The sequence below is a fragment of the Cylas formicarius genome, unplaced genomic scaffold (assembly GCF_029955315.1).
Source record: "Cylas formicarius isolate icCylForm1 unplaced genomic scaffold, icCylForm1.1 PGA_scaffold_5__7_contigs__length_24384050, whole genome shotgun sequence".
NCBI lineage: Eukaryota > Metazoa > Arthropoda > Insecta > Coleoptera > Brentidae > Cylas > Cylas formicarius.
The window spans coordinates 14049189-14062857 of record NW_026844341.1 but is presented as its reverse complement, the minus strand read 5'-3'; the positions used below and the strand labels follow the sequence as shown (position 1 = coordinate 14062857).

Sequence of the window (13669 nt, the reverse complement as noted above, 5' to 3'; positions counted from 1 at the left end):
GACTTGTTACAACCTGATAAACCCAAAAGGAAGTTCTGGATGACCGAAGAGATTCTGCAGTTGATTCAACAACGAAGAAAAAAGGAAGACAAAGATAGCACATACAGCGGTATAAATAAAATCATTAAAAGAAAGATCCGTAAAGCCAAGCAAAGAGTCGTTATAGAAAAGTGTAGGTACTGAAGTAAAGATGCTGCAGGCAAAAGATGATGCTTAAACGTCCACCGACGGGTTAAAGACTTAACTGGGACTTATACACCTAAACATGTAAATACCCTAACCAATAATTAGGGAAACCTTATTACTAATGTAAGGGTCTCGAAAGATACATGGAAAACATATAACTATTTTATGACACAAGACCCGAATCTACCGAAATAGAGGATGATTCAGGCTGGGATATTCTCATTGATAAGGTTAGAGTATAAAGTCCTTAAAGGGAGGGGAATCCCCGAGACTCGATAATATAAATTCGGAGTTCTTGAAATAGTTTAATGAGGACAACGTAAGGTGGTTACCAACCTGTTACCTCTGTTCTGTTCTAAGAGGCCTGATCATGGAGGCTTACTAAAGCTACAACGATGAAGCTGGAAAATGTCGAAGTTCTTAGAAGAATATGCAAACAGAACGGAAGTGGTGTTAACACTGTGAAAGCCAGAAAGCTCCAATATTTTCGACACGTAATGAGAAACAAAAAACCGGTTTCACATATTGCAATATATTTTGAAAGGAAAAGAACTAGGAAAAGTAGGTGCCGTTAGAAGACGAATTTCTAGGGTGAAAAATCTCGGAACCTGGCATACGAAGCTGCCCATTTACAGGACGCTTAATATCCGATCGATATACTTGCGATATATAGGATTCCATGCAGTGGATGAGTATTGATCTGATACGGAATACAAAACCAGGATTTCTCAAGCCTTTCTTTACAATATTTTCTATATTTGCTTCAAATGTCATCTCAAAGTTCAGATAATGCCTAAATCTTTAACATGATTAAGTTTTTTAAGTTTTATATTGTCTAATTTTAAGTCAATATTATTAAGTTCCTTTTTTCTTGAAAACTTGGCACTTATCCAGGTCTGTGATTTTTGCATTCTGCGAATTAATGTATTTTTTTTAATTAAGTCATCTCCGAATGACGCTGATATTGTGGAAAACAAATGTTACTATCGAATATAAAAATACACAAAAGTAAAGGTGACAGGTGTGACCCCTGAGGGACTCTAGACATTACATGGGCATAAACAGACTTTTGAACCTTGTCCAAAAACCTTAGAAAAATCAGTGTACACGGCCTCAGAGATATTGTGAACAATGACTGGTGTAAATAGTGGCTTCAAAGACCTTGCCAAAATCACATAGGAGAGAGAGGGGCCTCGCCAAATTTCAGGATTGGTACGATTAGTTGCACAACCTTTTGGAAATCTAGCCTGTGCTCAACATTTGTTATAAATGAGAAGTAGCGAACTGCGAGATTATGCAATCATGGTCCTTTTTGGATTAGATTGGATTTAGATTAGATGCAATGTGGACTGTAGACGTAGAAAATTGTTCTGGCATATCTTGAGAGTTGCAGTTACGCCTTTGTAGTTTCTTTTATAGCCTAGCGATTTTATTGTTTTCATAGAAACATGTTCTTGACATACAAGAAGAGGTTTGCTATTTCAGAAATCGATCATAACACGGTAATATGGGCGAAGTCGTGTATTTATGCCGGTATAAAATATTATACTTTGCCGCAAAAGATGAAATCTATTCAAAATCCTCCGAAATTTGCAAAAGAATTGCAAATATTGCAGACTGGGATTCTGTGTTTGTAATGACAATTTCTTCGCTGTGTACACAGTGTTCATAATAATAAAACTTGCAAAACAACTTGGTAAGAACAAATTTAAAACATTCACGAAAAACGGGTAGTCTAGACAATGTGCTGACACGTTCTCACGAGCTGTGTGGCATATTCAGCTGAGCTTTTACTATAACTTTAGAGTTGTGTGTGTGTTGTGTTTAGTTAGTGTTGTGTTGTGTGTGATCAACTTAATGCCATTTGGATCTCCATCAAACGGATAGATTTATTTTCCCATCGCCCAGTGTTTTTATACTGTTGTTTGCTAGTTTTTTCTGTTTTTGTAAATGCGTCGCGATTTTCAAATTTGTATAAGAATTGACTTAAAAGTGCCTAAAATAAATTGTTTCCAGAAATATTCGTTCGACCGCCACCAAATTAACCAAATTTGTACACCGTATCTCAAGGAAACAATTCCGTTTGTACAATGCTTATATCCGAGCTGCTTTGAGAGCTTTATGTGCTGAGCCGCATCCATGAACGGCAAAACTATATACATCGACTTACTCTATTTCATTCAACTGCGCCATACTGAAAGTGTTGGATGTGAGGGCCGGTAGGACTTAAAAAAGCTGCGATTTCTTGCGAAATCTTTTCGTTCTCTTGTTAGTGCTCGTTTTTTTTTCTTCCTTTTCAGTTTCCCCGACGTTTTTGTAGCTTAAACAATTTAAAAGACTTTTAATTTCTCGCATAGCTCCGGACGCCCCGGCAACATTCCACGGCGCCGTTAAATCCGACCCGAAAAGTTTCGCAACTTATGTAACAATCGGGAAAGGAGCGACTCGGGAAAAAAATTAATTAAAAGCAGCTTCAACTTTTCCGTGACGCTAAGCGGGGAATTAATTTTTCCAGGGGGATGAATTTACGGTGACGCCAAAGACGCGTTCCATTGCGAAACTTACAAATTATGTCGCTGATTGTTAAAATTTATGGCGTGTATTTTTTTATTAGAAATTATTCAGCGGAAGCGCCATTTAAGATTCGAAGAAATGGTAGCAATTAAAATGTTAATTTTTTTAAAATGAAATTTCACCGAGAAATACACATTGGACAATGGACATCTCTTGTGTTTAAATATACTGTGTGATATAAAAACTGCAACACTCAGCAATTGTAAATATGATGGTTCCTAAGTTCTGGGAATTTATGTGTAATTTGTATTATGTTATTAATTTTCGTCAGTATTACAATGTTGAATGTTAATGTTACAATGTTAGTTAGTTAGTCAGTTTAGGCGAATCGCCTGTTTCTTTTCGTCGTCTCTGCTATCACATTGCTAAGTAGTCTTAAGCGTTCTTAACATTTGCAACCTAAGGGTGGCAAGTTGCGGGCAATCCTGATGATCTTGTTCCATTCTCTCTCTTTCTACCCAACACCCATTCATTGACATTTTCCACCTTGCACGTCCTTCTTACAACAGCGTTTTCGAGTTTTCCACTTCGGTTGTCCAATAGTCCAATAGTTCAATAGTAGTCGTTTAGTTTTCGCTGTTTCAGGTCGAGCTTCTGCGGGTTTGTTGGTCTTAGCATTGCCTTGTACATTCGCTCCTTAGTTTCTATTTTAATATTTTATTTCGCCATACTATGTCAGTTAAACATTGTTGCCCTTGTTGCATGTTCTCTTACCTCCGCCTCTGTCATCATATCCTTAGGTTTCCACGTTTATTAAAATTTAAATTTTATCTTTATATTTTTTAAGTTTGTTTGCCGTAGTCTTAAGGCTCTTTAATGTCTTTCTAGCCTAGTTTTCGTTTTGTTTCCCTAATCCCCCATTACATTAGATCCAACCGTATTCTTGTTAGTTTCAAGGTAGAATCGCTCTTTACTAAGGTTCCTATTCCTGAAACTATCAACATTATTTCGAATATATTAAAATCCGAGAATTTAGAACGAAATGTTCTCATCTTAATTGAAAAATACTTGTCTGGAACATATTTTTCTTTTAACGGTCAAATTTATGAACAAACAAAATGAATGTATTTATGGAAGCTTTTGAGAAGAAAGCCCTCGTCACCTTCTATCTAAAACTATACATATAGAAACGCTGCGTTGATGATATTCACCTAAAATTATGGGAACGCTGCGTTGATGATGCTTTTGTTATTGGACGCTACGGTCTAAAATCCTCTCGATTTCTTAGCCATTCAAACTCTATACACCCTATAATGCGTTTTACCATTGAATTAAAGCATCTGCTCTTTTTTCTAATAATGTCCATATTAGAAATATTGTGGTTCTTCCTTACATGTAAAGCATCACCCATATAAAGAGTTCTTAAGTAATATGACGTTAAAACCAGATTTGCCGCTTGCCCAAAAATCTCTCAACATCTTCCATCCGTCAAAGACAAAATTCCGTTTGATACACCAGGAGAAACAGGACGAAAATTATAAACTAGGCTAAAAGAACATGAAAGAGCATTATGACGATGACAAATAATCTCATCAGCAGTCACATTCGAGCCAATGTTCATGCCCCTCGGTTAGCTCCGCCCTCTAAAACACAATATAAGCAGGTACAGAGTAGTATACTTTCAATCATGTTCAGTTCAGAATGATTATGAACTCGTAAAAAAGTGAGATTTATGTTTTTTTATTGATGGTGAGTCTAGATACCTTATTCAGAGTTTGTAGAATACTTGTGTACGTTTTATTGTACGTGTGTACAATCATATCGTCAACTTAATTGGCTTATCCGCTGTACATTTCAGCATATTCGTCACAAAATTTTTACATATTCTCCATTCATCGACTTTGCTAAGAGATCGACTTATTACTAGAAATACCGGTAAACGTAAGGTATAGAAACAAACTAACGATGCTACGTCATCAAAGGCTTATTTCAGAAATCCTTTACATTCAAGCAATTCGTTCATCTGTTAGAAATACAATTTTCCTAAAATGTTTTGTTGCTTCAGTTTTTTTTCTTTCGATTTTACAGGTATTTTCCATAGTTTCAGTAGTAAATTAATATAAATTGGTACGTATATTTGAATAAGTAGTGCTCAATTTATTAATTACATTAAGAGTTTTATATAGTGGTTTAGTAGAGCAGCTATTGAAGGCTAGACTGTGTCACTATTGAGCTCTCTGGTGAGTTTCTATTGTTATAAAATGCTGTTAATAGGTATGTTTCTTTTTTTTTTTCAAGTAAATGCTAAGAGGATAAGATTTGTAAATAGTATTACCGTAACCTGTGGAAGTTTCTTCGAAAAACTTAAATGTATGTCTCTGACAACCTCGAAATGCGAACCCGACCTTTCGTAGGCCGATACTATCGTGGGTCGCCCAAATTTACTCAATTGTTTATTTTTTACAAATTACAAAAAATGTGCTTACTTTTGGTTGCAAAAATTGTTATCGTTTATATTTTTATTGTTTGAAAAGCAGATTAGCCGTTCCGAACTCGCGATTAAACGATTCTGAAAAAAGAAAATCGGTACAAAGGAAATCCGATTTGCCGTGATTAAACCTCAATTTTTACGATGTCGTCGCCCGATAACTTTAATAATTTTCCAGCGGGGTAACATCTGTGTAAATTTCCGGCAACGCACGAGACCGAAGCCAGGCGCGTCGACCTTATTTAGAGAGATCCGGAATTTTTATCCGCTCGAATAAAAATCGCCCGATCGTTTTTAAGGCCGAGAACTTTTCACGTTACGTTCGATCCGTCAATTAAATTGAAGTTTATGCGTGTCTGTCGGTTCAAACGAAGTTATGGTAGCGTTTTCCCGCGTCTACGTTTTATAAACGCTTCGTCCCGACTTGGCGCATCGCTGAAAAGACGACGAAAATCGATCACAATGTCGCACGGTTATCGAACTTGACGTTTAGAATGTATGAGATGGCCTGTTTATTATACCTTATTCATCTGTGAAAAAGTTTTTAAAAAACGTATAGACAATGTTTGCGTGCATTTACTTACATTTTTATGATTAACAACAACTCCTTATTGTCTAACAGACGGTTCCTGTCTCAAAACATGAGCTTTACAAAGAATTGAAGTAAGGAAACGGGAAAATAATAAAAATGAATACTATTTAGTAATGAAGATTATTCAATATGGAAAAAACTCTAAATGCATTAACGATCTTTTTAGACAAGCCCAGACTTGAACTGAGGTGGCGTTTACCTGATGAAAATTCCTTTAAAATAATTAAATTAGAACTAGAAATGTTTAGATTTTTCGGCAACACCGTGGCTTTATCATATAAAAAGTATTTCAATATTTCGATGTATATATAAGAAGGTGTAACATTCTTAATAACAGTTGTTGGTCGTTAATTAATAGATTCGAATATTTTCTAAATGATCCATGAAAATTTCAGCAGGTAGTGGACTATGGGAGTTTTCCATAAGTGCGTATTATGTCGTGCATTAAAAGAAAGAACACGAATATTAAGGTACTGAAGTGGCTCCCACCAACCTATAAGGACATTACGTGGCAAAGTTAAGTTAAGACACCCTATGCTTCGGGCGTCATCAGACTAGATCTCGTATCCACTATCTGTTGCGAGTAATTTGTAGGTTACGGCTGCACATTTTTTTTCTTCAGTCATATAGGTATTCTGATTCAGAGATATTCCACAGAATACAGCCACCAATGCATAATTCCGGTAAAGCCATTATGATAATAGTTATTTTTCTTCTTTTGATTTTTTTTTTTTTATCAATTATCAGTTTTACACAATAATATTGTGCTGTAGAATTTTTCTTATGTGCATTGTGGGAGTTCCCGATCAGAGAACCACGCTGTGAGACCCAACTCCTAAATAATTCGAGATTACATCCGGAAAAAAAGTAAAATTCGTTTCAACTACGATAGCGGTTAGGTAACCTCCGTTAAAGTAAAAAGCGGGCGATAAATCCGCATCCGTCGTAGTCATTTTTCTCGTGCGGTATTCCCGGTGAAAAATTGCCAAACAGATAAGGGAGTTTCTCTATTTCGTAAAAACAAACCTCGCCCGACCCGTATATACCTTTGAGATTTGTAGCCGGAGACAAAACGTTCAGCCTCAAGGGGATTTGTCGGGAAAGTTCTCCGGAGACCTCATTACCGGCATCTTTGATGTGCCGAGATGCCATTAGCTCGAAACGGTTGCTAGATTAAGACCACCACCGGTCGGTCGTTTTTCTTTGAAAAATTAATCTTGAAGAAACACGCTTTGACTCTCGCCTGCAATTCTTCTTTAATTCTCCAGTTCTAGTTAGAGTTTCTGCAATGCCAATATTAAATATATATATATATATATATATATATATATATATATATATATATATATATATATATATATATATCTTTCCGGAAATGATTTTGGGATAATTTTAGTTCGGTGGATATTCCAGACGTGTTCGATTATAAGCCTCTGAAGACTTGGACATAATATTTAACTTATTATGTTCTCCATTCGTTCGTGTTGAGCGATACTGACATGACAATCTTAGACATAATCTCTTTAGATTAGGAACTTGGGCTTTCATGTATTGATCTTTGAAATGCGGTCCGTTTAGGTGTATTACTTAAAACATCATTTCCGGTGTGGTGTTTCATTCTTCATAGTATCACAGGTCTCCACATTAACGGTTGATCACCCCTGTCCATTTGCCTAAAAGTTGTATCTCATTTCCCTTCCCATCTTCAATGCTTTTGACCCCTTGCAGCTGAAATGAGAATAGAAAATGGAGACAATGTAGCAGGAATGGAGTAAAATCATCAGTCAATCCTACATGTCCGTATTTTTTTGTTTCATCCAATTATAGCTATGTTACTATGCCAATACTTTTTTTCTGTTACAAAGATAACCTATCTGACTCTCCATCATCTATAGATAATTAAATAAATGAAAATACTCCAGTACTAGCAAGAGAAGAAGTAATTCAATAGTAGCTAAAAAAAATCAAAAAGTCACTGGTCCGACATGGTTAATATAACAATAATTACGATAATTGCAGAAAACGAAAACAATGGCTTGGACCTAATCATATTACTATCTAACAAAATATACGATACTGTCGGATTAGCTGAAATCAACCTTCGTAACACTATAAAAAAGACTTATTTAAGCACAAAGTGTCTACATGCTTGAGACATTTCTTAGAATCACCCATAATCGTCTTCATGAATTATGGTCAACTCGGCAACAGCCAGTTTGGGTTCCGAAACGGACTATGGACACGCGAAACTCCTTAAATGTGCTTACACAAGATATGATGCTTTGTCGACTAGGAAAAAGCGTTAGATTATAGCAAGCACCAAACGATGAACAATCAGAGGTGATGTACAAGACTTGCAAGAACTTTATTGAGTGACACCAATAAACACTGTCATGATGGCAAGCAGCAAACAAGAACTGCAAAACTTAATAAACTCGATGGCCAATCATAACAGAATATCGGGTTTGTCACCAAAGCCAAAATAATTAATATTTTCAAAAGCACCAGTAAGAGCAGACCTGCATGTTATTGACCGACAATTGAGCAGGTGGCATTAGTTAAATACGTAGAAGTTAATGAATACCGAAAGTTTCTTTGCAAGACCAGACCTTAGGTTGGTGCATAGAATTGCCAAGGTTAGATGTGATGTAATTTCCGTCTTGCTCTATGGTTGCGAAAGTGCGTATTTCCTGTGTGCAGAGGGTTACTAACGACAAAGTTCGTTGACGAAAGACAAATTCATTATCTGGGCTATATAAAAAACCATTCCTGAAACTTATAATACAAGGCAAAGAACAGGGAAAAAGTTCCGTGGCAGGATGCCAAAACTCATGGCACAGAAATTTTTCGAGCAGCGGTTTCAAAAGCTGTGATTGCTACTTGGATCGCCAACCTTCCGTAGGAGCGGGCGTAATAAGAGGAAGAAGAAAGAAGAATAGACAAGGGGAGACTTTAATTGATAAACAAGATGTACGAGACAACATAACATAAGGAGCGAAATCTGGCCTATTCAAACTTCTGTTATAATACAATTTTATTCAAGCCATTGGTATTTGTTATTGGTATTGATATTATAAGGGGGCGCCCTCGTGGGCGTCCAAGTACTTAGGCCACCAGATGGGCCCGTTGTGCCCCCAGGCCGCTCTAGAGGGCGTCCAGAATGCCGCCCCTCCTATAGAAGGTCAGCAACTCCTTTAGCCCAATACCGTGCACTGAGTCCGGATCGATCAGGGCCGTTCCGAAGACTCCCAATTTTGCCCATGTGAGCAGATGATACGGGGTCTCCTCCCCTTCCATGCGCCACCTGCACTTCGGATCGTCTCCAATGTCCCTGTTAGTGCTCTACACTCTATTCTACTATTCTGCCATACTAACATCAGTTCTATGTAAACAGCGCCTAAACTTATAAATTTGCAAATTAAATTGAATTATCTATTGTATTAAGCATTTTTTGCAGCGGTTCTATGCTTAATTGTTAAATGGGTTTATTTACATCCCAAATAATAAGTCCTTCTATTCAACAAGTTTAACAATTGCATTTTCGTTATTTGATGTGTATATTATAAGATTTTTTTTGTTTCAATGCCTCGCAGAATATAACTTTCACCTTGCTACACATAAAATAACGACTGATATAAACTTGAATCTTCGATGTTCCTAGATGCCATTAGCTCGAAACGGTTGCTAGACCCACCATCAAACTTAAAAAGTTAATCTTGAGAAAATACGCTTTGATTATCTTCGATGATTCTTCTTTAATTCTCCTGTTCCAGTTAGGGCTTCTGTAATCCGTATAATAAATATATATCTTTGAAGAGAGTGTTTTGGGGCACTATTAATTTGGTACACATTCCAGAGGTGTTCGGTTATAAGTCACTGGAAACTGGACATAATATCTTTTCCTTGTGTATTGTGAGTGACTGACAGTACCAGAAATTGTTACTCATGGTCATCGAAATTATGAACGAGATAGGTCATTTTCTAGTGTCATATTAGAAACTTGGATTTTCTTGAGAGTATCCGAAATGATTAGTTATATCTATTGATCTTTGATATGCTGTCTATTTAAGACATCATTTCTTGTATTGTATTCAATAGTGTCACAAGTGCCCATATTGTAGCAGCTCACTTCCCTTCTCACCTTGCTTTTAGCCCCTTGCAGGGAGAATGAGTCACAGTCCGAGTTGGAGAAAATGTAGCAGTAATGGACTCAAATGCGTAGACTAAGATTAAAATTACACAGGAAATTTCTGATTGAAAGTATTTCAAACCCGTTCTTTTTTAAGATTTCGTCCGACCTATGCGTATGGGAAAACTTTTTTAAACTCTACGTGTTACGGAATCCACCAAGCATGTCGCAGTCAGGTGTTGAGCTAAAAGTCTTGTAACCTATATAAGAGATTACTAATTGTGAACTACACATTATATACAAAAATTTATAAATTTGCAGAGTAATGTGAATTATGCTCCTGAAAAACGAGCTAAAAATTAAACCATACTAAAATATGCTTAGCTTCAAGTTAAATTATATATACGTCTTAAAATGCTTATCAAATGAATGAGTTTTGAAAAGAACTCTGAATTTTTCGAATTTATGATTTACATTTTGCAAAGTATTATAGACCTGAATCCTGGTATAAGTAAAACTTTTTTTTATATGCAGCTCTTTTGTGCTTAATTAATAATAGTATATTATTCAACAAGTGCGGTAAACAGCATTTGACTCACGAGTGAGTTAAAAAGTTTACCGAACGTGTTGCATACTATACTTTTTCTACGACCGTTAGTTTTTGGGTACATTTCTGCAAAACAACTTGAATACATTCACTGACATGACTGTCAGAATTGAGAAACGTCAAAATTCAAAGCGTGGGAAATATCTCCGAAAACATCCGATTGCTCCCAAACCTGTGCGGTAAAATCCCGGAAATGTCCGAAGTGGCTCGGATTCGTGGGAAACGAAACTGACGTGGTAAAGTGACGCTTCCGGCACGCTAGATCGGTGCGTAATTAGGTATTTTACAGACGGGAGTAGAAAAATATTTTAATTTATTCGCATTTCAAGTGATAAGTCCTCGGATGCAACATGATCAACCATTGAACATCCTTAATTTTATGTAGATTTGTTAAAGGTATAAAAAAGGATGGTCAACGCAAAGGGATAAAGGTGCTTGAGTGGAGCTATTTCCTTCAGTTCGGTAGGTAATTTATTATAAATTTTTATAGTCAAAGCAAAAGGACTATTTGACGTAAGAGACTGTCGGCGTTTAGATATTTGTAGGTTAAGATTCGGTCTTAAATTGTACTAAATATCTCAGTTTTTTGAGAGCATACAATAATTAGAGTTGCTTATTACATAAGGGGCACAAATTTGGTTTGTAGATACTAGGAAGTGTCAATCAAGGGTGTTGTCGAAATAAGTCTCGACATGAAAAATTCCACGGCTTAAGCAGTATCTGTCAAACGTGTTTGTGCATCCTAAAGAATTCCTTCGCATGTGGGGGACCTCCCGAACAAGTCAACGCGTAGTTAAGACATTTTCATCAAGAAATCTCATGGTGGAGCCTCTAAATGAACAAGGAACAAACAGAAAGTTGTTTGAGAATGTTATTCACCTGTTCGAACCAAGAGAGTTGCGAGTCTACAAACTCCCAGAAATTTTACACTTTTTTGTTAGATTATTGAACTAATGAATTCTTAGTTAGAATATTAGTTCACTGATATAATGCACCATAAAAAACGTGGACAGGACAGAAAAGGGTGAGAAGACAAATTGGTGAACGCTTCAATCAGCTCGAAACTACTGTAGATATCAGGATTTTTACCTTAACCATCACAAGGATAATAATAAAAGAAGACGGGATGTTTGCACCTCTACTTACTGCATATCATAGATCACGGAAATTAAGTTTTGCTAGAGATCATGCACACGGGACTGTGGATAACTGGATGAAAGTTTTGTTAAATGTATTTCTCCTAGGTGCCATCTCCGATCAAGTGTTGGATATTGTCAGTATAATACAAATATAAAATAATGAAAGAAAATCCTTAATATTGTAATACGCCAAGCGTAGAAATTTGTTCTTAAAAGGGCATTTGAATTTTGTTTGGCTAGCTACTTCCTTCAGTTCGATAGGTAGTTTATTATAAATTTTTATAGTGAAAAAAAAGGACTATTTGATGTAGGAAACTGTCCGTGTTTAGGTATTTGTAAGTTAAGATTCGGTCTTAAATTGTACTGAATATCTGAGTTTCTTGAGAGCATACAATGATTAGAGTTGCTTATTACATAAGTGGCACAAATTTAGTATGTAGATACAAGGAAGTGTCAATGAAGAGTGTTGTGGAAATAATTGTGGACATGAAAAATTCCGCGGCTTGAACAGTATCCGTCAAATGCGTTTCTGCATCTTCAACAAACAAATCAAGGCGTAGTTAAGACACTTTCATCAAGGGAAAATAAACCTCATGGTGGAGTCTCTAAATGAAGAAGGAACAAACAGAAAGTTTTTTGAGAATGTTATTCACCTGTTCGAACCAAGAGAGTTGCGAGTCTACAAATTCCCAGAAATTTTACACTTTTGTGTTTGATTATTGAACTAATGAACTCTTAGTTAAATCCCAGTTTTACTTTCATTTAGTATCAATTCATTAATTTCTGCACAATTTTTCACTTGCTGTTAAAATGCTCAGACGATGCTGCACAAAGTGTAAAAACTGCATCATCCTCAAAAAGGAAAAAGTAAGTATGGGAAAACACTATAAAGGACTGACTAAACTTCCCTGAGGTACACCGCAATTCACTGATCTAGAGTCAGTTGTTACATAATTAGACAACGATAAAACAGATTTCTCAAGCTATCGTGTGAAGAAAACCCAATAATCTCTGAACAGGATGGCGATACCTCAGAAGCGTAGTTTACGTGCTAGGAGAAGAAGAAGGAAATTATCATGCCATATTTATCACTCGATTTATTGACCTTCATCCCAACGTAGCCGTGGTAAAAACGACTTTCCCTAACCATGCCATAACAGAAAAGCACTCGATCCGATTACCCAATTCGTCAGAGACGTTTGCTCCTTCGTGTCGGTCGCCAGTAAACGGGCGTTACCGTCACGTGCTTTATATACGTGGCACGAGAGGCAAGCGAAAAAGTTGTGCCGGAAATTCGCGCGGCGAATAGGGGTGTGTGCTTTCGCGAAACTGGGGCGCCGGACCGGATGAAATTTTAATCACGGTCAAGGTTTTCGGCGCGCCAGCGTCGTACTTAATGCTGGAATCGCATGAGACGTTACGATGGCGGGACGCTAAAGCATTAGCGACTGAAGAACTGGCTTTTGATTTATGTCGTTTTGTTTTCAGACGCAGGATGTTTGGGGCCCCTGCAAGGCAAGGTGGACAACGTTTTTTAAATGAGGAAGACAATGCTTCACAACACTATAAGCGCGTAGATTTCCATTGCCTTTATTGTACTTAATAACGTAACATTTCAGACAGACTCAGACTCTCTCCGTTATCTGTTAATTGTAAACGAAACTAATCTTGAAGACGACTGTACTTCTATCCTGTCCTTTCTAGTGGCCATTCTGAGTAAAAGAACTTGCATTGGATTTATTTATTTTGTTTTCAGACGCAGTATGATTGGGGCCCCTGGTGCTGGGCAAGGAAATGTCGAAAAGGTTTGCTTTAGTGAAGGGGATGCAGGGATGTTAACACTATAAGCATTTGGAACTTCCATTGTCTTGATTTCGCTTAACTTAATTTCAGTGTTAGCTCACGTAATCTCCAAGATTACTTTACTTTTACGCTGCTTGTCCGAATCCCTGAAAAGTAAAGAAACTGCTGCGTTTATCGAAAACCAACAGTTACGGGACAATATCTAAGTTGC

General features: G+C 36.8%; 1 protein-coding gene across 1 annotated transcript in view; it reads left to right on the top strand.

Annotated features, from left to right (window-relative positions):
* Positions 1-13669, top strand: part of LOC132701730 (syntaxin-binding protein 5) — a 315174-nt gene that overhangs the window by 106121 nt on the left and 195384 nt on the right.